This window comes from Canis lupus, chromosome 1 (assembly GCF_003254725.2).
Source record: "Canis lupus dingo isolate Sandy chromosome 1, ASM325472v2, whole genome shotgun sequence".
NCBI lineage: Eukaryota > Metazoa > Chordata > Mammalia > Carnivora > Canidae > Canis > Canis lupus.
This window is the reverse complement of record NC_064243.1, coordinates 114203312-114225036: the sequence shown is the minus strand read 5'-3', so window position 1 is coordinate 114225036 and position 21725 is coordinate 114203312. Positions and strand designations below refer to the sequence as shown.

General features: G+C 44.7%; 1 long non-coding RNA gene across 3 annotated transcripts in view; it reads right to left on the bottom strand.

The window, feature by feature from the left end:
- Positions 1-832: 832 nt before the first annotated feature.
- LOC112645495 (uncharacterized) overlaps positions 833-21725 on the bottom strand; it is a 23027-nt gene continuing 2134 nt past the window's right edge. For 2 of the 3 annotated variants that reach the window (XR_007410542.1, XR_003127100.3), the window contains exons 2-5: positions 11191-11273; positions 9369-9464; positions 6733-6794; positions 833-1377 (exon numbers count right to left, since the gene is read on the bottom strand). This is a non-coding gene — a long non-coding RNA (uncharacterized LOC112645495). The remainder of the gene's footprint in view (positions 1378-6732; positions 6795-9368; positions 9465-11190; positions 11274-21725) is intronic. The other variant, XR_007410546.1, reaches the window with a different exon arrangement.

Here is a 21725-nt window from a genome sequence, read left to right as displayed (position 1 = left end):
CCATCGGCCGACCTCCCGGTCTCTGCCTGTGTCTGCTTCTCAGATAGCTCCGACCTCGGCCAAGGGGGGCAGGGGGGGCCAGTAGATTAGATCTGCTACTCTGTAGCCAGACTGCCTTGGGTTCAAGGTCAGCCTTGCCCTGTGACTAGTGGAATGGCCAACTACTCATGCAACCTCAGTTTCCCTTCATGTGAAATGGGGGTGTGATGAGCATTTCATTGATCTAAGGGATTGGGCTGGGTGTTAAAATGGATGGGGTGTCATGGTTAAATCAGCTGTGTTTTTTTCTGAGATGCCTCTCACAAACAGGGCATCTTAGAGTTGATGAAGCAGCGCATAGAAAGGCTCAGAAGAGTGTCTGTAGCCCAGAAAGTGCCAGGCAAGTGTTAATTGGCATTGTTACTAGTAGCTGCTCCTGAGGGCATCCCTCTCACTCTCCAGGGAGGGTCTCTAGGGAAGACACAGGTTCTCTCTCTGTCTCGAAGCCCGCCTCTGTCTGCCTGCGCCTCTCCCTTCCTCCTGCCAGACTCAGACAAGGAGGCGTGTTGCGCTGGTGTAGGCAGCCTTCCGGCGACGTGAGGCTGAAGCTGAAACCGAGAGACCGCAGAGCAGGGAAAGGAAAACCTGTGATACCAACACGTCTCCGAGCATCAGACAGACCAACAAATCTCAGTATGTTTCCTGTTAACTTGCAACCCAGAGCATCCTTATTTGGAGTTTGTGTTTGTGCGTGAGTGTGCGCATGTGTGTGTGTAAATGTTCTCCCAAAAATACTGGTGAGTTTCTGAGAGCTCTGATCACGGCCTGTTTTAACTAGTGCTTTTTTGGCCTCTTGCCTATTCCTGAGCCCCTGGGTGGGTATTCTCTGCGACAGCTCTCTTTCCCCACCTCGTGCTGCAGACCTATGGGGAGCCCAGGCCCCGGTCCTCTGATTGATGGGTGACTCCGAGATGTTGCTGTCCAAAGATGTCCAAAGGCACCCCCAACTCCCCAACACTATGACACGACATCAAACGCTTGTGTCTCCAACCCTCGGGGGCTTGGGCCTTGCTGCATCCTTTCAGGTACCCGCCCAATCATCCCTGTCCTTTCTACATCTCTGGGCCAGTTTTCCACCCTTGACCAACCAATCTCAAAGTCATGACTTATTTCTTCCCAGGACATCATATCCCAAGAAGGAGAGCACGCTACAGAGATTTTTAAGTCGCACCAACACGAACCTTTTTATGTAAAGAGCCACGTGTTTTCCTTGAAAGAATGGTAAAGGGCACCTGGGGGGCTCAGTCGTTAAACCTCAGACTCTTGATCTCAGCTCAGGTCTTGATCTCAGGATTGTGAGTTCAAACCCTGCGTTGGGCTCCATGCTGGGTGTGGAGCCTGGAAAGAAAGAAAGAAAGAGAGAGAGAAAGAAAGAGAAAGAAAGAGAGAAAGTTAAAATGACTTTGGTTTTCCCTTTAGAGTAGGGATACAAAGTTACCTCTTAAACAAAATTAAGTCTAAATTGATCTAAAGAAAAATATTCGATAAATAATGGTTACAGTAGACCCTCAACATGGCTAAAATACTCAAGTGGTACATGGGCAGGTGAGGTTTGGGAAACACGGCCTCAGAGAAACTAGCTTTTTCCAGGTGATAGACCCAGATTGTATGGTTTGGGCATGAGAGTCACCTTTCATTTCTCTTGGGTCTTCTCTTTATATGCATGGGTGCCCAGCACCCAGATGGCCAAAGTGAGGGTTGGTGGTTGTCACCAAGCGGCTGTACCTTTGTTAGAAGACCAGAGAGATTCTATCTCTGATAATTTAAAGCTGAAACTTCTAGGAGACTTCTGCTGAAATAGCACCTGTAGGTAATGCCCACATCCATGTTTCTTGATGCCCATGGAGGGTTGCGGGCGGGAGCTAAGGAGTATTGGATTAAGCTGCAGAATGGGAAAGATGTGGGCTCATTTCCAGACCTTACCACTTCCTAAATATGTGATAGCGACAAACTACCCAATCTCCCTGACCTCAGTTTCCTCATCTGTAAAATAGAAATGACTAATAGTGAAAACTACTTTCTATTCTGTGGGAACTAGGAGGCACCTGGGTGGCTCTGTCGGTTGAGCAGCGGATCTCTGGTTTCGGTTCAGGTCATGATCTCAGGGTCATGGGCTCCATGAGTCTGCCTGAGATTCCCTCCCTCTCCCTCTGCCCCTCCCCCTGCTCACGCACATGCTCTCTTTCTTAAATAAATAAATAAAATCTTAAAAAAAAAAGAAGATGCTTTGAGTGCTTGAAGCTAATTAGCTACAGATGGAACAACAAATTTAATGACCCCCTGAGGAAAGAATCAGACAAATTGGAATGTGGGACCTTATAAAGAACAGCTATTCTGGACTTGAAAAAGCCAGTATCATAGAAATAAAAGTATGGACATATGGGAGACTATTCCAAACTAAAAGGGACTAAAGGCATGTGACAATCAAATGGCTCCCAAGAATTTTTTTTTTCAAATTTTTATTTATTTTTTATTCATGAGAGACACACAGAGAGAGGAAGAGACACAGGCAGAGGGAGAAGCAGGCTCCTCACAGGAAGCCTGATGTGGGACTTGATCCTGGACCACAGGATCACGCCCTGAGCCAAAGGCAGATGTTCAACCACTGAGCCACCCAGGCGCCCCAAGAATGACCTGATTCTTATCTGATATGTACCTGAGTATTTAGGATGAATGGTCATCATGTCTACAGCTTACTCCCAAACGATTCAGAAAAAAATAAGGACAAGGCAAACATAGCAAATCATTTACAGTTATTAAATCTGGACAGAGGTAATAGGTGGGGTTTATTATACTACTCTAACCACTTTTCTGTAGGTTTGAAACTTTTTAGTAAAAAAGAGGTTTTGGCAAACACAACACTCACAATGACAGAGGATTCCACTGACCAAAGGCAGGGCTGGAGCCCCCCAGGGGGGTTCGGGAGACATAGAGGTTCCACTCGATGCTCAAAGTTACTGAAGATGGAGATAGAGTGTCCCTGAGCCCGTGGACGTGTCGCTCACCCCACAACCAAGCCCTTCTTCCTGGCTTAGAGGGCCCCAGTTTTATTCAGGTACAAGATCTGTGGGAAGAATGATGGGAGCACTTTGGGGGAGTTTATCCTGCTCAAAAGAACCTGTGAGACTACCTACACCTCCTAGAGTTGGGAGGTCTGTGATTGAGAGAGGGCGTGATGAGGGGGATTCAGCATAATGCACTGGTCTATTTCTTGCCCTGGTCGCTGGTTATGTGAGTGTTTGCACTATGATAATTAATTTATGCCGTATGTTTATATAATTTTTGGGGTGTATATAACTGTGTGTGTGTGTGTATAAATGTTTTCTTTCTTCTTTGTGGCAGAAGTTGAGTGAAGATATAATCATGCAAGAAGCACTGGAGGCCGTCTTAGGACAATGCAGTGACAAGTCCCAAGATGGCTGTCAACATGTTGAAGATGATGGAGGAGAAAAGTGGACAGAGACGTCCCTTGCTGCCATCACTGAGCCACTACACTAACCCAGGTGTTATATGTCTCCTGGTTATGAGGAGGAATGAATGTCCTTATCTCCAAAGCCTCTTGGGATTGGGTTTCCTTTGACTATATCCCAAAGCACGTTGGGTATTGTGTTGGAGTCTCCAAGACCACCCTTGGATTTAGTAATTCACTAGAAGCACTCACTAGACCCAGAAGGTGTAATGCTCCCAGCTATGGTTTTATTACAGTGAAAGGGAAAGTGTTCATCGGGAGAAAACACAGAGGAAACCAGGCGCGAGCTTACAAAAGTCCCCTCCCAGGGGAGCTACACAGGACGCACTTAGCATTGTCCTCCAGCAATGATGGGTGACAACATGTGCAAAGTGTTTTCCACTAAGGATGCTTACTTGTGCCGAGGAGTCCAGGGTTTTTTTGTCATTTTTTTTGAGTCCACAGTTTTTATTGGGGGTCAGCTATGGGGGCACACGGTCTTTGAAGACTGACCGAGTCCTGAGGCTCCAGAGGGAAGGACGTGTTCAACTGCAAATTACACTGTCCACACAAACTATCCAGACAAACAGGTACAGTGTGGTTTAAGACCTCAAGTGTGCAAAACACTCTTATTAGAACATTCAAAGAGCTCGATTGTCAGGTGTCCGCCAAGGGCCAATCACAAAAACAGGAGCTTCTTGGGAGTGCACCTCGGCCTGCGGCATTAACTGTTTTCTGCATAAGTATAATCATCATCCTCATTCTTTTGAGTAAATGGAGGTCCAGAGGGGTTAAGAAATGTGCTCAAAGCCACCCTAACAAATACCGGAGCTCTTAAGTGTTTGGCATGATGGCTTCAAGGGTCCCCTTTCAAGTTGGCTGTGCTTCTGGGGCCCACTCTCCAGACCAAAGGAAACATGAACGTGGGCTGGATTTGACCCAAAGCCTGCATCCTTGGGATGCCTGGAGATGCCACTGAAATACTTACAAAGGAGTAAAAGGGGGTGAATCCTCAAAGGTAAAGGAAAGGAAGTTAGAGGAAGTTAGAGGAGTTAGAGGAAGATCCCTACACAAAGGGGTAGAAATGTCAATGCATTTCCCAAAGAAGTTGGAACTCAACTTGTTTCAGGAGCAGTTGATTCTGGGACAGGAAGAGGGGCCCAGAAACTGCAGGAGGCACCCACACGGGAGGGCCCAGGGGGGCCTGGGGATAAGTGGAAGGGGAGCCAGAATCTGCTTAATTGGGAGGAGCTATTTTGTCAAGCAATACTTTTGGAATTGTAGTTATTTTCTCTTTCTTTCTTTCTTTCTTTCTTTCTTTCTTTCTTTCTTTCTTTCTTTCTTTCTTTCTTTCTTCTTTCTTTCTTTTTTGGAGGCTCCACACCCAACATGGGGCTTGAACTCACGAACCTGAGATCAAGAGTCACATGCTCTTTCGACTGAGCCAACCAGGTGGCCCCTGGGATTGTGGTTGAGAATCATTTCTGGAGTGGCTACCTCTCCCCAAGGGGGTGTTTGGGAAACTGGGGGAAGGTTTTTGTCGCAAGGGTTAGGGGAGCCACCGGTACTTCCTGGACAGGGGACCAGGGCACCAGGATGCCAGATGTCCCATGAGGCTTCCCACAGTGCCCCAGATGGAAAGTCCAACACCACATCCCGTGAGGTGCTGGTGGGGGTAAACAACCTGTTTATAATTACCCAAGTCCAGCACTGAGCTCCACTTACTCATAAACAAAGTTATAAATTTTCCGAGACTGCAAATACCGGTTGTAACAAGGGAAGTTTTTTCATTGTTCACCATTGGGTTCTTTGTATCGCCAGTACAATGTGCTGTGTCTGTCTTGTTTGTGGTAGTCCAGAGAGCATTCAGGAAGATTCTGCCCCTAGCACACACCCCCAACCCCATCATTATGTCTTGCAGCTTAATCAGGCCCGAGTCTTTCATTATTGTATTACAAATTACTTTCCTCTTATTCTTTCTTTATATTACAATGAGGGCATTATCTTGATTTGAAAAAATGTGTTTGTATGTGGGTAGGTTATATTATCCATAAATTTTATTTCAGGGTAGTAAAAGGAACATTTAAAAATATTATAACATTAGTTTATGGTGATAAAAATCAGAACAGCAGTTACCCTGGGGAGTGGGTGGTGGGTGGTGAGAGGTTTGACTGTGAAGAGGCACAAAGGAACTTTCTGGAACGATGAAAATGTTCTTTACCTTGATTGCGGTGGTAAACAATTGCCCAAAATCATCAAACTGCACACACAAAGTGGGCTTGTTGCAGTGTAATTGTAATGTAAATTATACCTCCCTGAAGTTGAATAAAACATACATTTTTAAATATCTGTGCAGAAAAATTTTTAAATATATATTTGTTACAGAAAGGAGGCATTGGATCTGCTAAGGCCTTGAAATGAAAGATTAAGTGGATTTGCATGGGAATCCGAAAACAAAAACGAAACCGTAGCAAACAGACCATTGGAGCCGATGCTACTTTGCAAATCTTGCACAAGTTATACAAAACTTTCAACTAAATAATAAATATGCATGAGACGCGGTGGCTCAGTGGTTGGGCGTCTGCCTTCAGCTCAGGGCATGATCCCTGGTCCAGGATTGAGTCCTGCATTGGGCTCCCTGAGGGGAGCCTGCTTCTCCCTCTGCCTCTCTCTGTGTGTCTCTCATGAATAAATAAAATAAAATAAAATAAAATAAAATAAAATAAAATAAAATAAAATAAAATAAAATAACATAACATAACATAAAATAAAATAAAATAAATAATAAATGTGCAGATGTGTGTGCATGCTGGGTTATGATGTGGATACATTTCTGATTCTGCACTGTAGTCGAAAAATTTCAAAAACCACACTCTAAAATAGGAATTGCCAGATGTTCGGGGAGCCTGGGTGGCTCAGTCGGTTAGGCATCTGCCTACAGCTCAGGTCATGATCTCAGGGTCCTGAGATCGAGCCCTGAGCTGCTCCCTGCTCAGTTCCCTCCCTCTTCCTTTGCCCGCAGCTCCTCCTACTCACTGTCTCTCTCTCTCTGTCATCAAATAAATTAAAAAAAAAAAAAAGGAACTGCGAGACTTTCAAAGTGATCATTCAAGTTTCGCCACAATCCGGACTCAAGGTAAAGTTTTCGCTGACAGTGGTGGAAGTCTCCTCTCATCGTTTCCTTGATAATTTTTGATTCTTTTACAGCAACCTCATCAGATGTGATTAGATCACCCTGGCTTTACCTGAGAAGCTTGCCAGTCAGGAGCTTGTGTTTGCAAGAAGATTGGATGTAGTAGCATTTCTTCTAGAAACGGAAATCACAGGGAAGGGAGAGAGAGGGGGGTGGGGTAAGAAATCCAAATCTTTGAGATTTGGAAATCTCAAAATCCACATTAAGAAATCCAAAATCCAAATTAATATCTAAATTTGATCAATCTAGAATTAACGCTCACAAAATGAGAAAGGTGTAAATTGTATCACCCACAAAGAGCTGATTTTTCTGCTACGTATATAGATTTCCCACAAATCAGTAAGAAATGGAACAATCCCGTAGGGAAAAAAGGTACACAGAGCCTATGAACAGATAGTTCCTAGAAAAAGAAACTGAAATAGCTCTTAAATATATAAGAAGGTGTAAAATGTGATTTGAAGTAAAATAAATGCACGGTAAAATAACCCTGAGGGGCGCCTGGCTGGCTCAGTCAGAAGGGCATGTGGCTCTTGATATTGAGGTTGTGAGTTCGAGCCCCACATTGAGTGTAGAAATTGCTTAAATAAACAAACTTAAAAATAGTAACAGGGGCACCTGGATGGCTCAGTGGTTGAGCGTCTGCCTTCTGCTCAGGGCATGATCCCCAGGTCCCAGGATTGAGTCCTGCATCTGGTTCTCCGCAGAGAACCTGCTTCTCCCTCTGCCTATGTCTCTCCCCCCTCTCTCTCATGAATAAATAAATAAAATCTTAAAAAAAAAAGTAACAGTGAGATACCATTTTTTTTAAAGCAGGCTCCCTGCTGGCACAAGACTTGAACTCATGACCCTGAGATCAAGACCTGAACTCAGATCAAAACTGTATTGCCTAACTGACTGAGCCACACAGGAGCCCCACCATTTTTTTAATAAAGCAAGTTGGTAAAGCACAAAAAGACTGGCAATGCCTTGTATTGGGCAAGACCCCCAGGGAAAGGTCACACATTGCTGGTGGGAGTGTCAACTCGTACAACCTCTATGGCGGACAGTTTGTGACATTTGTCAGATTTAGAAATGCACCTACTCTCTAACCCAGAAATTTGTGTGTGGGGGAACAGCACAGGCACAGAGTACAAAAAGATGTATATACAAGGTTCTTCATGGCAGTACTGCTTGAAATAGCCGAAGATAGGGGACAATCTAAATATCCCTCAGAGGGGATTGTTGAACTAAGTCATGGTCCTCCCAACATAGCATAATGTGCGGCCGTGACAAAAGGATCCTTCAATCATAGTCACCAGTGACCTCCACATTGCTACATTCAAAGTTTAATTACTTCAATATCCTTGGTCCACCGGGAGTATTTAACTTGGCTAAGGGTTCCATCCTTCCTTTGTCCTCTGGCTTCCAGAACACCATGTCTGTTGACTATTCCTTCTCAGTCTTTCAAGGCTGGGTCCTTAGTCCTTATCTCTTCCCATTGGTGTTCCTAGCCAGTTTTAAATGCCATTAATATGCTGTTGGTTCCCAAATGTCTCTCTCTGGCCCAATCTCGTCTTGAACTCTAGACCCCTTATCCAACTGCCTGTTTGACACCTCCATTTTGATGACTAAGGGTTATCTCCATATGAACACACAGAAAACCAAATTCCTGATTTCCTGGTCTGTATCTTCTCTGTCTTCCCTATCTCATCAAAAGGCAACTCATCCTTGCAGTTGCTCAAGGCAAAGTCTTGGAGTTGTCCTTGATTCTTCTGTTTCTCTCTCATCCTCTTTCCCACGTGACGTCAATTTCTGTTAGTTCTACCTTCAAAAATCTACCCAAAACATGTTCACCTCTCACCACTCCCATGCTACCCCCATATTTGGTCTGGTCCACCCTCATCTCCAGCCTGGACCATCTCATTGGTCCCGCTGCTTCTACGCCCCCTCCTGGTGTCCACCAGAATTGATTAAAATAGACCCTAGGATCTCTCACTGTGAAATTTCAGAGCTCTGGGGACACAATGTTTTACTAAGCTTAGGAAAGGGAAGGTCATCAACTGCCGTCACCAATAGCAAAAACAAAGGATCAAGAGACAGAATGGTTTTAAACATCTCAAGCACAATACCGATTTTTCCTTGCCTTATGATGGGGTCACGTCCTGATGAACTTATTGTAAGTTGAAAGTACTGTAAAGTCAAACGTGCATTTAATACACCCAATCTGCTGAACATCATTGCTTGGCCGAGCCAACGTTAAACATGCTCAGAACACTTATGTTATCCTACAGTTGGATAAAACATCTATTTTACAATCAAGTGTTGAACATTTCCTGTTATTTACTTATTTATAATTTTTTAAATATTTTATTTATTCATGAGAGACAGAGAGAGAGAGAGAGAGAGAGAGAGGCAGAGACACAGAGGGAGAAGCAGGCTCCATGCAGGGAGTCCAAGGCAGGACTCAATCCCGGGTCTCCAGGACCACGCCCTGGGCTGAAGGCAGCGCTAAACCACTGAGCCACCTGGGCTGCCCAACTTATTTATAATTTAATTTATGTTTTAAAATAAACTCTACTCCCAACATGGGGTTTGAACTCATCACTCCAAGATCAAGAGCCACTTGCTTTACTGAGACAGCCAGGCACCCCGCATGTAATTTATTGCATGCTGTACTAAAAGTGAGAAACAGAATGGTTGTAAGTGTACCTGTTGTTTACCCTCATGATCACAGGGCTGATCACAATTGCAGTTTGCTGCCAATTCCCAGCATCCTGAGAGGGTAACATACTGCATATCACTAGCCTGGGAACAGATAAAAAAGTTAAAGATTTGAAATGTAGTTTCTACTGAACGGGCATTGCTTTTGCACTTTTGTAAAGTCAAAAAATTGTGAGTTGAATCATTGTAAATTGGGACTGTCTATACTGCCAACCAGAGGACAAAGGAGCGATGCTTTCAAATGCCTGAAGGAAACTACTTTCTGTTCCTGAATTCTATAGCCAGCGAAACTATCAATTAAGCAAGAGGGGAAGTTGAAGACATTTTCTGAATGACAGGCTTTTAAAAATTCACCTCCTGAGGAACCTTCCTCAAAAAGCTAGAGGATGTGCTCCACCAAAAATGAAAGCATCACTAAAAAAGAGGAAAAGGGGCACCCTTTGCTCAGTGGTTGAGCATCTGCCTTCAGCTTAGGGCATGACCTGGGGTCCTGGGATCGAGTTCCACATCAGGCTCCCTGCAGGAAGCCTGCTTCTCCCTCTGCCTATGTCTCTGCTTCTCTCTGTGTCTGTCATGAATAAATAAATACATACAATCTTAATAAAATAAAATAAAAAAATAAAATAAAATAAAGGAAGAATGGGGATCCAAGACACAAGTGCCCCTCACAGGAGAGAAGTGAGGGGAACCCTAAGGATGATAGAAGCCCCAGCATGGCAGCTGGGTATCAAGATTAGAGATCAACCAGCAGGTCCAAGCAGGACCATGTGACTCAAGGGACACTCATGTTGAGGACTGTCATCCCCAACATGCCAGCTGCCACTGTACTGTTTTGTTTTGTTTTGATTTGATTTTTAACCTGAGGAGAAAATGGCTGGCAGATGTGAGCCACATTCTTGTCTGTATTTGACTTGTCTTGGCCATGACCCAGGCCCTGCTCTCCCTCCAGTGGCTGCTGGATCCCCCCAAGGGGCTCATTTCTCCCCCAGTAAATGTGCTGCTTGGCTCTCACTCATGAGAGCTGTGGAAGGCTGGGGGTTTTCTCAAAAGTGGAAAATACAGGGCTGACCACATTCCTGCTGGCTGTGCGGGACGCATCCCACATAACAGCCCTGACAGTTAAGTTCATTTATGGTTAGCCTTGTGCTTTCTAGCATTCATTCAGGCCCTCCTCCATGGAACTCTCCAGAAGGGGTTTGTGTAGAATCTCAAGGAAGCTGACACCAGATTGTGACCTGGATATGGTCCAGCTCATCCTCTTCCAAGGACTTCCACTCAAGAGTGGCTGGTCTGCTCTTTCTTTCCACAGGTGGATGGCTCTTTCTCTTCACCCTTTTTTCACCCCTGCAAAAAGTTTTCTTCTATCTACTTGGGCCAGAGCTACACACTGGCTGCAGGGGGAAGCTCAGGCATGAGCCCTGGCACCAGGGGGATGGATGCCAGACAGGCCCCTCAAAGGCCCCTGGGCTCCTGAGTTTCCTAGTCAAGTTGCCTTCTCATCATTTTTTAAAAACTCAACCATAATAGTGGATAAATAGATATTATTATATACTAGGATCCCAGTTACCATGAGAAAGGTGTTTGTGCTATGACAAGAAAAACCCAGAGTTTGTAGTCTAGCTGATAATACTGTACTGACGTAAATTTCTTAGTTTTTTTTTTTTTTTTCGTACCACGGTTTTATAAGATGCTAACGTTAGAGGAAACTGGGCAAGAGGCATACTGGAGCACTCTGTACTACTTTTGCAACTTTTCTGTCAATCTAAAATGATTATAAATTAAAAGTCTAAAAAGAAATGTCACAAGGTACCTGGTTGGCTCAGGCCCACAGAGAGCATGAGACTCTTGATCTTGGTGTTGTGAGTTCAAGCCCCACGTTGGTGCTAGAGCTTACTTTAAGAAAAATAAACGGATAAATAAATTTAAAAAATAAAAATAAATGCCAAGCATCATGATGTTGGAGGAATCTTGCATAGGTGATAAACTATAATAAAGAAAAGAAAAGGAAAAATTAACACAGAGGCCATGGTAATGTTTACAGGGGACTTGGGTGCTAAGGCAATGAAAATTATCTGGTTCCTTACCCAGGTAATGGGTTTGCAGGCTTTTTTCTTCCTTTCTTTCTTTCTTTCTTTCTTTCTTTCTTTCTTTCTTTCTTTCTTTCTTTCTTTTTTTAAAGATTTTATTTATTTATTTGACAGAGAGAGCACAAGCAGGAGGAGTGGCAGGTGGAGGGAGAGGGAGAAGCAGGCTCCCTGCTGAGCAAGGAGCCTGATGCAGAGCTTGATCCCAGGTCCCCAGGGGTCACGACCCAAGCCCAAGGCAGACGCTCAACCGACTGAGCCACCCAGGCACTCCAAGATTTTATTTATTTGAGAGATCGAGAGAGAGAATGAGAGCACAAGTAGGGGTGTTGGGGCAGCAGGAGAGGGAAAAGCAGGCTCCCTGTGACTGGGGCTCAATCCGAGGACCCCAGGATCACGATCTGAGCTGAAGGCAGACGTTAGCCAGCTGAGCTTTCCAGGAACCCTGAGTTTACAGGCTTTTAAACTGTTATTCTTGGGGATCCCTGGGTGGCTCAGCGGTTTAGCGCCTGCCTTTGGCCCGGGGCATGATCCTGGAGTCCCGGGATCGAGTCCTACATCGGGCTCCCGGCACGGAGCCTGCTTCTCCCTCCTCCTGTGTCTCTGCCTCTCTCTCTCTCTATGTCTATCATGAATGAATGAATGAATAAATAAATAAATAAATCTTAAAAAAATAAACTGTTATTCTTTAAGCTGCGCGTAAGGGTTTTATACTCTGTGCCATGTTGTATGAAACAAAATACAACGTTTAGGGAGCGTCCCACACAGTGCTGAGGGTAATCTACTACCACCAATGACTCCCAGCCTGAGTGAACACACATCATAGGTGTTCAGTTCTGTGTTCTCAGGGAAAATCCCCTCCTCCCAAAACAAGACCAATCCCCTACAGGCTCTTCTACTCAATAAGCATGTGTTTCACCATTTTGTTAGTTCCCTCTCACTGCACAACCACCTTTCTCGTGGTAACCATGCTCGGACATGTCATACTATCTATTTTTAAGATGTCGTGGATCCCAAATGCAAGCTAACCTTGTTCAGCGGTGTTTTTTCATTGTTCTTGGATTTCAACCTCAACTTCTAAATCACTGTTCAGCAATCGACTCTGATGTTTGAGGAAAAACAGGACGTCTGCGTGCTGGCTTGCCCAGAAGCAGGAACTTTATGCTTGGCTTTCCTCATCTGTGAAGTAGGTATAATAAAATCCCTATCTCTCAGCCTTGTTAGGATGTGTAAAGCACATCGAATGACGGCCTAGCACTCACTAAGTATGGAAATGTTCTTTTTTTTTTTTTTTAAAGACATATAAAGAATTTTTTAAAAGGCAATTTTTGGGGCACTTGGGTGGCTCAGTCGGTTAGGTGTCAGCCTCAGCTCAGGTCATGATCCCAGGGTCCTGGGATAGAGCCCCGCATTGAGCTCCCTGCTTCTCCCTCTCCACCTCTTGTACCCTCTGGTGCATGTTCTCTCTCTCTCTCTCTTTCTCATAAATAAATAAATAAATAAATAAATAAATAAATAAATAAATAAAATACATTTACAAAAAGGTAATTTTATATGACATCTTTTTAAAACTCTTACATATTGATTTTAAAGTCAATCCTCTCCTACCCCTCCCAACATGACTCCAATGGAAAATGTAGCCAAACAATGGTACAATAAATAGTTGGGCAGATAAATGTGATGAAAGTTCACATTTGTTGAGGGTTTACTCTGTCCCAGGCCCCAACTCTGGATCTAATGGAACCATTCCTCCTACCCCGTGATTGGACAGTGTTGGGAGATGCCGATGGACTCGAGGCCTGAAATCCAGTGTGTGATGGCTGATGTCTCCGGGCACAGGGATGAAATGAAGATGATGGAGCCCGATGGTGAAGGCCCCAGGGACAGGAGGCCCTGGAAATGAATCTCAGCTCTTCTGCTTACTAATGGGGTGATCTCAGGTAAGTGAGTTCACTTCTCTGGGCCTCAGTTTCCATTCTAGAATGTGAGGATAATAAGGGGGGGTGTGGACTCGACACGATCACGCTCATGACACCTGACACATAGTGAGCACCGAACTGGCTCAGGCCATGATTATAAGGATGAAGCCTCAGGTAGGCGGGAGACTGAGTGTTCAGAGGGGTTGCCCTGGGCCTGTCACGGGAAGCTTCCATCTCCAAGAGGGCGAGTCACCCTTCCTTCCTACCATAATTTGAGGCAGAGTGGCATCTCCCAGGAGGTGAGCTGTGTCCTGATCACACCCCTCACCTCCGGTGGCTCACAGGTCCCCTGACACATGACATCATAGGCAGAATGAAATAATGGAGCACAGAGGTTGGGATGAAAGGAAATTGTCTCTGCTTATCTCTTCCTCCCAATTTCAAATTCTTGGACCTAGCGCTTTTGGATTCCTCTTTTTTTTTTTTTTAAGATTTTATTTATTTATTCATGAGAGATGAAGAGACGCAGAGACATAGGCAGAGGGGAAGCAGCCTCCTCACAAGGATCCCAATGTGGGACTTGATCTCAGGACCCTGGGATCACGCCCTGAACCAAAGGCAGATGCTCAACCACTGAGCCACCCGGGTGTCCCTTTTGGGTTCCTCTTGAAGCAGCAAGGCCCCAGGGGATGGGCAACGGTCATGGTTACCCCCAGTGAGGAAGTAAAGAGTGATCCCAATAGTGATTGGGATTCATGTATGCAATCGTTTATCAAATCTTTATTGTACACCTACCATGTGCCAGACAGACCAAGTCCTTGCCTTCTTGAAGCTAATGATCTCGTGGGAAAGTTAGACAATAGACGTAACATAGAGGTAAATATTCTAGTCTGATGCAAGGTGATGAGTGCTGTGTGAAAACACTGGGCAGGGTGTACCCTGGGCAGGGTCGGCAAACTGCCACCTGCAGATCAGATCTAGCCCGTCACTTTTTGCACAGTTCCCAAGCTAAGAATGCTTTTTACTTCTTTTAATGGTTGCAAAAAGGAAATCGACAGATTTTTTGTGGCCCATAAAATTTGCATGAGATTCACATGTCAGTGTCCATAAATAAAGTTTTATTAGAACACTGGCACGCTCATCGGGTTGCATATTGTTGATGGCTGTTTTTGTGTTATAGCCACAGAGTTGAGTCGCTGTGGCAGAGACCATATGGTCTGCAAAGTCTAAACTATTTACTACCTTGCTCTTTACAGAAACAGTTCGCGGATCCCCGGCTTCGGGGCTTGGGAATGGTATGTGAAGGTGGATTGCTATTTTATGTTAGAAAGTCAAAGGGAGGGACGCCTGGGTGGCTCAGTGGTTGAGGGTCTGCATTTGGCTCAGGGCGTGATCCTGGTGTCCCAGGATCGAGTCCCACATTGGGCTCCCTGCATGGATCCTGCTTCTCCCTCTGCCTGTGTCTCAGCCTCTCTCTGTGTGTCTCTCATGAATAAATAAATAAAATCTTAAAAAAAAAAAAAAGGAAAGAAAGTCAAGGAGAGCCTCACTGACAGAGGGACATTTGGTCAAAGCCTAAAGGAAAGAGGGAGGGAGGTACGCTGGCGTCAAGGAAGAGTGTTTCGGGGAGAGGGAACAGCCAGTGCAAAGACCCTGAGGTAAGAGTGTGTCTGGTGTTCAAGGAACAACGCGGAAGCTCCTGTGTCTGGAATAGAGTGAGCAAGGGCGTGATGGTGAGAGAGGAGGACAGAATGGTGACGGGGCAGGTCGTGTGGGGTGGGCCACAGGAGGGCTCCGGGCAGTTAACAAGCTCCCCCTGGTTGTACGTGGGGAAGACTGTGGGGTCAGGTTGGGCACAGGGAGACCAGGGAGGGGGCTGCTGAGACAGTCCGGGAAGGGAACAATGGGCAGATGCTGGGGAAGGGAGAGAAGTGGGCAGATAAATTTGAGGGTGGAGGTGACAGTATTTCTCAATAGATAATACCCTAATTGGGGAAAGTCTCTCCTAACAGTGTCCACATCCTAGGCCTTCCAATCAGACACAGCAGGGTTTTACTTCTAACTTGATGTACCCGCTGTGTGGTCTTAGGTAAGTGGCTCGATCTCACTAAGCCTCAGTTTCTCCATCTGTTAATGGGGTTAATAATCGGGGTCCAGTATCAATGAGATCATTCACCTAAAGCATTCGTAATAGTGGGACGCCTGGGTGACTCAGCGGTTGAGCATCTGCCTACAGCTCAGGTTGTGATCCCAGGGTCCTGGGATCGAGTCCCGCATCGGGCTCCCCGTGGGGAGCCTGCTTCTCCCCCTGCCTGTGTCTCTGCCTCTCTTTGTGTGTCTCTCATGAATAAATAAATAAATAAATAAATAAATAAATAAATAAAATCTTAAAAAAATAATAAAGCATTCATAACGATGCCTGGCCCATGAGGAGGGCTCCGTGCAAGGCAGCTAAGATAATGAGGAGCATTCCCCAGGGGGGACCTCTGGATCTGTCTGCCCAGGTCACTGTCCCTGAGCTCTGTCCTACCTTCTCAGAAGGAATCTGCCCATTTACTGCTGACCTCTGCTGGATCCCATACTCCTCCCCTGCTCTCACCTCGCCAAGTCAATGACCCAAAGTCCACACAGTGAGACGCTAAGCCCTGCTGAGCCTCGGTTTCCTTAGCAGTAAAACGGGCCTCCTAAAGTCTGCATTACAGATGGTGAGGGCCATGAAACAAAGCATTCCATATACACGGTGCCTGGCCCACACCAAGTGCTCAGGAAACAATCGCTGCTCTGTTTCTCCAACTACCATCACCCACAACAGCTACAGGGATCTCTTCAAATATTTCCCCCAACACTTTATTATGAAAAATTTCAAACACACAGGAGAATGGCAAGAAGCTTACACCAGTTTCCACCGCCCAGACTCTACCATTAACATTTTACTGTTCTTGCTTCATCACACATCTATGGCTTCTTCTGTCCAGCTATCAGCCCATCTTATTTTCTTAGGATGAATTTCTAAATCCCAAAATATTTCTGTTAAGATCTTTGAGGACTCAGCTGGCACCAAGCACCGTTTTCATCATCGTTCTTAGTTCATTATTTGCACTCACTCAGTTCTCACAGCAAACCCTCTTAAAACATGTCAGGTATGCGGTAGAGTGTGTTATCCCCATTTTACAGATGACGAATTTGAGGTATGGAGAGGCAAATGCTACTGAATGCTGGGACTGGGTTTGAACCCAGACTATCTGGCTCCAGAGCCCTGACTTTTATTCATTCGTGACGTCTTGCTTCTCCTCAGTATGGGTGAAATATGCTACCCACTGGAATATCATGCAGCCAGTATAAAAGAATGTTTAGGAGAGTCCAGTAAAAATCATATAGGACTGTGGCATAGTCATGATTCAACCCAGATCCAGTGGCGAAGAAAAAAATGCTCCAAGGAGGGGCATCCACTGTCACCAGTGGTAGCTTAGGGGTAAATGGACACTGAGTGATTAAATAAAATCGTTTGTTACTCATTGTTACTACTATTAATTGAGCTCTTTCTTTGCACCCCACCCTGTATTAAAGGCTTTACATGCTGTATCTTTCCGAGCACTTGTGAGGCAGGCACTACTATACCCATTTTAGAGATTAGGAGCTGAGACTCTGAAGGGCAGGACTTGCCAAGGTTACTCGGTCAATAAGCAGCAGAGCCAGGGTTCAAATCCAGATTTACCAGTTCCCAGAGCTGGGAAACCTTTCTGGCTCTCTCTAAGTTCTTAGTTTTCAGTAATAAGATGATTTACTTCCATAATGGAAAAGTACTCTTCTAAAAAGAAGTCTCCTTAAAAAAGTTAACTCATTTATCCTTATTTTATTAGCCACCTGTACTATTTTAATAAAAATTTTTAAAGATTTATTTATTTATTCATGAGAGACACAGACTGAGAGAGAGAGGCAGAGACATAAGCAGAGGGAGAAGCAGGCTCCTCAATGGGAGCCTGATGTGGGACTCATCCCGGATCCTGGGATCACGACCTGAGCCAAAGGCAGGCGCTCAACTGCTGAGCCACCCAGGTGTCCCCTGTTTTAATAAAACTAAAAGCCCTACCTCACCCCACACACAAAAATCAGTTCCTGGTAGACCATCAACCTGAATGGAATGCAAGATGATAACATTTTTGGAAAACAGCATAAGAGAATGTAACATGTCTTGGAGCTATGGAAATAGCTAGTTTCTTAAATAAGACATAAAAGTAGCTATTCATAGGAAAAGATCAAGGAATTGAACTGCACCAAAGTGAAGACCTTCTGTTTATTAAAATATGCCATTAAGGGAATGAAAAGGCAAGCTATATAGTAGGAGATCTTCATAATACAACCAACTAACCAATGGCTTGTGTCCTGAGTATATAAAGAACAAATCCATTTAAAAATGGACAACCAGGGCACCAGAAAGGCTCAGTTGGTTAATCGACCAACTCTTGATTTCGGCTCAGATCATGATCTCAGGGTTGTAAGATGGAGCCCTGTATTGGGCTCCACGCTCAGTGGGGAGACTGCTTGAGATTCTCTCTCTCCCTCTGCCCCTATCCCTGTTTGCATGCACCTGTGAGCTCCCTCCCTCTCAAAAAAAAAAAAAAAAAAAAGACCATTTGAAAAAAAATGGACAATGCAATAGAAAATTGGGCAAGATGGGGTGCCTGGGTGGCTCAGTCAGTTGAGTGTCAGATTTCTGATTTCTGCTCAAGTCATGATCTCAGGGTTGTGAGATCGAGCCCCACATAAGGTTCTGTGCTCAGTGGGGAGTCTGCTTGAGATTCTCTCTCTTTCTGCCCCTCCTCCTGTTCATACTCATGCACCCATGTGCACTCTCTCTCTCTAAAATAAATCTTAAAAAAAAAAAAAAGAAAATTGGGCAAGACACTTGAACAAGCACACCATCATAAAGGATATTCAAAAGGCCAATATGCAAACAAGAAGATGTTCAATGCAAATGCAAATTAAAATGCAAATGCAAATCAAAACTACAATGAGCTACCACTAAACGTCCACCAGAATAGCTCAAAACAAAATGCCTGACAACACCAAGTGTTGATGAGGATGCAGAATAATGGAAATTCTCCAACATAGAGGGAGAAGAAAACATTACAACCACTTTGGAAAACTCTTTGGTCGTAGCTACTAAAAATAAACATATATGTCCTATGATCCAGCCATTCTATTCCTGGGTTCTTATCCGAGGGAAATGTGTAATAAGTTGACCCTTGAACAATTCAGGGTTTAGGGCACTGATCCCCCCGCCCATGCAGTCAAAACTCTGAGTATAACTTTTGACTCTCCCGAAAGGTAACTATGAATAGTCTACTCTTGACTAAAAGTCCTACGAATAACAAATAGTCAATTCACACATATTTTGTATGTAAGATGAACTAGATTCTGTATTCTTATGATAAAGCAAGCGAGAGAAACAAAATGTGATTAAGCAAATCACCAGGAAGAGAAAATATGGTTACAATGCTGTACTGTAAAAAGTCTACATATAAGTGGACCCGTGCAGTTCAAACCTGTGTTGTCCAAGGGTCAACTGTATTGTCCAAGGGTCAACTGTATATGTCCCTTGAACATATATATATGTTGTGAACATACTAGACCAAAATGTGCACTATATGTAGCACATATGTATATAGCAATACTGTTTGTCAGAGCAAAACATGGAAACAACTTAATTTCCATCCATAGTCGGTATATAAACATATCAAGGTATTGTGGTGTCTTCACACGATGGAATACGACTCTACAATGAGAAGGCATGGATTGCGCTCATACACTCAACCTGGGTGAATTTCACAATCATAATGTTGAGTGAAAGAAGCCAACACAAGAGTCCTTTTTTTTTTTTTTCCAACACAAGAGTTCTTACTGTATAATGTTATTCACATCATGGGGAAAATAGGCACAATGAAACTGTCTACAAGAAGGCATACTTAGGCAGTATAAATTAGGTAAAAGTCACTATGGTGGGTACCTGCATGTGGAGAGAGAAAGTAGTCCCTGGGCAGGGGTGGGAAGGAGCTCATGGAAAGCTGGTAGGATTTGTTTCTTCATCTGGGTGGTGGTTACACAGGTATGTTCCCTTTGTCATAATTTGTTAAGTGGACTATTTATGTTTCAGATTCTTTCTGTACGTATGTCATATTTCACAATAAAGAAGGTTCAAATAATTTAAAAATGATTTGGAAAAGTGACTTCATCGCACCCTTATCTTACAACCGAGCAGCTCAGGTGTCTAAGGCATAATAATAATTGGAAGGGATGCTCACGGCACTTGTTTTGCACTAGGCACTGTTTTAAGTTGTTGATATCTGTTACCTTATTTAATCTTTTTTTTTAAAGATTTTATTTATTTATTCATGATAGACACACACACATACGCACACACAGAGAGGCAGAGACACAGGCAGAGGGAGAAGCAGGCTCCATGCAGGGAGCCCGATGTGGGACTCGATCCCGGGACTCCAGGATCACGCCCTGGGCCAAAAGCAGGTGCTAAACCGCTGAGCCACCCAGGGATCCCCCTATTTAATCTTTTTTTAAAAGATTTTTATTTATTTATTAGAGAAAGTGTGTGAGAGAGAGAGCATGAGGAGGCAGGAGGGGTAGAGGGAGAGGGAGAAACAGACTCCCCACTGAGCACAGAGCCTGACTCAGGACTTGATCCCAGGACCCTGAGATCATGACCTGAGCTGAAGGCAGACACTTAACCGACTGAGCCACCCAGGCCCTCTACTTTATTCCATCTTCACAACGACACTATGAGATTGTTACTGTTATTACTGACATTTAACAGAAGGGGAAACTGAGGAACTGTGGTGTTCAGTAACTGCTTAAGTTAGTCAATGCTCGAGCTAGATCTAATCTCAGGCCATCGGGCCCCAGAGCAGATACTCTGTTCACTACCACAAGGTTCTCCACTCTGAGGAGAAGAAATAAGAGAAGTGGAAGGATATTTCTCAAAACACAAAGCTGTCTGGAAAGAGGAACTGGAAATAGTTCACGGGAGGTCCTGAGAGTAGGAGAGGGCTGAGGTCTGAGCAGGAGTCGGGGAGGGGCCGCACGAGGGCTGTGAGTCCTCGTCCACCACATCAAGGACCAACAGGTGCAAATGTGGTGAGACTTTTCATGGGAGCTGAGGGATGGGATTCAGGGGCATATGCATTTGGATGAGAAAACCAACGACCTCCTTGCTTTTCTTGCCCTTTTCTTTGCCCTCGGCAGTCCTCAGAATGTGGTCGGTCTGAAAATCCCCAAGACCTTTTTTAGGGCGTTAATGAGGTCAAACTATTTGCGTTATAATACTAAGACGTGTTTGTCTTTTTCACTCTCCAAAGGTGGCCTGACCCGTGGTGACATCATTGATGGGCTGGCTAATGGAATGTACGCATGTGGATTCGTGTGTTTTAAAAACTTCTCACTTTAATTTTCTTTCCTTTTAAGATTTTGTTTATTCATTCATGAAAAACAGAGACAGAGACATAGGCAGAGGGAGACGCAGGCTCCCTGCAGGGAGTCGGATGTGGGATTCGATCCCGGGACCCCAGGATCCCGCTCTGAACCAAAGGCAGATGCTCAACCACTGAGCCACCCAGGCGTCCCTCATTTTAATTTTCTCACATGATAAATATCAATGGATAGAACCCATTACACAAAACCTCTTTGGAGTCCTCCAATATTTTTAAGAGGGTACCATTTAAGAACGGGCTGCTGGGACGGAAATGTACCTTGTCCTTCTGTCCTATTTGCAGACTTGCAGCTCTGCCACAGGAAGAAATCAGGGGCCCCCGGGGGGCTCAGTCGGTTAGGCGTCTGACTCTTGATTTCAGCTCAGGTCATGATCTCAGGTTCATGAGATCGAGTGTTGCTTCAGATTCCACCCGTGGAGCCTGCTTAAGATTTTCTTTCCCCCTCTCTGCCCCTCCCCTGCCCTCCCCTCCCCATACCTCCCACAGGAGCGCAGCCTCCCTCTCTCTCACAAAAAGAAAGAAATCCAAGATGTTTTCACATCCCACTGCAGTCACTTCAGCCCTCTCAAGCATCTTCTTTACACCCACTGAAGCTTCTGAGTTACCATCATTTTTTTCAACCTGAGCTAGATCTCAAAGTTTCATGCATTGAGAAAGAAGCACATATCTTACCGCCTCACATACTAGTTTTAAAAATATTTTTGGGGGGCGCCTGTCAGAGGAGCGTGTGATCCTTGATCTCAGAGTCATGAGTTCGAGCCCCATGTTGGATGTAGAGAGTACGTTTGAAAAAAAATAAAGATTTTATTTATTTATTCATGAGAGACAGAGAGAGGCACA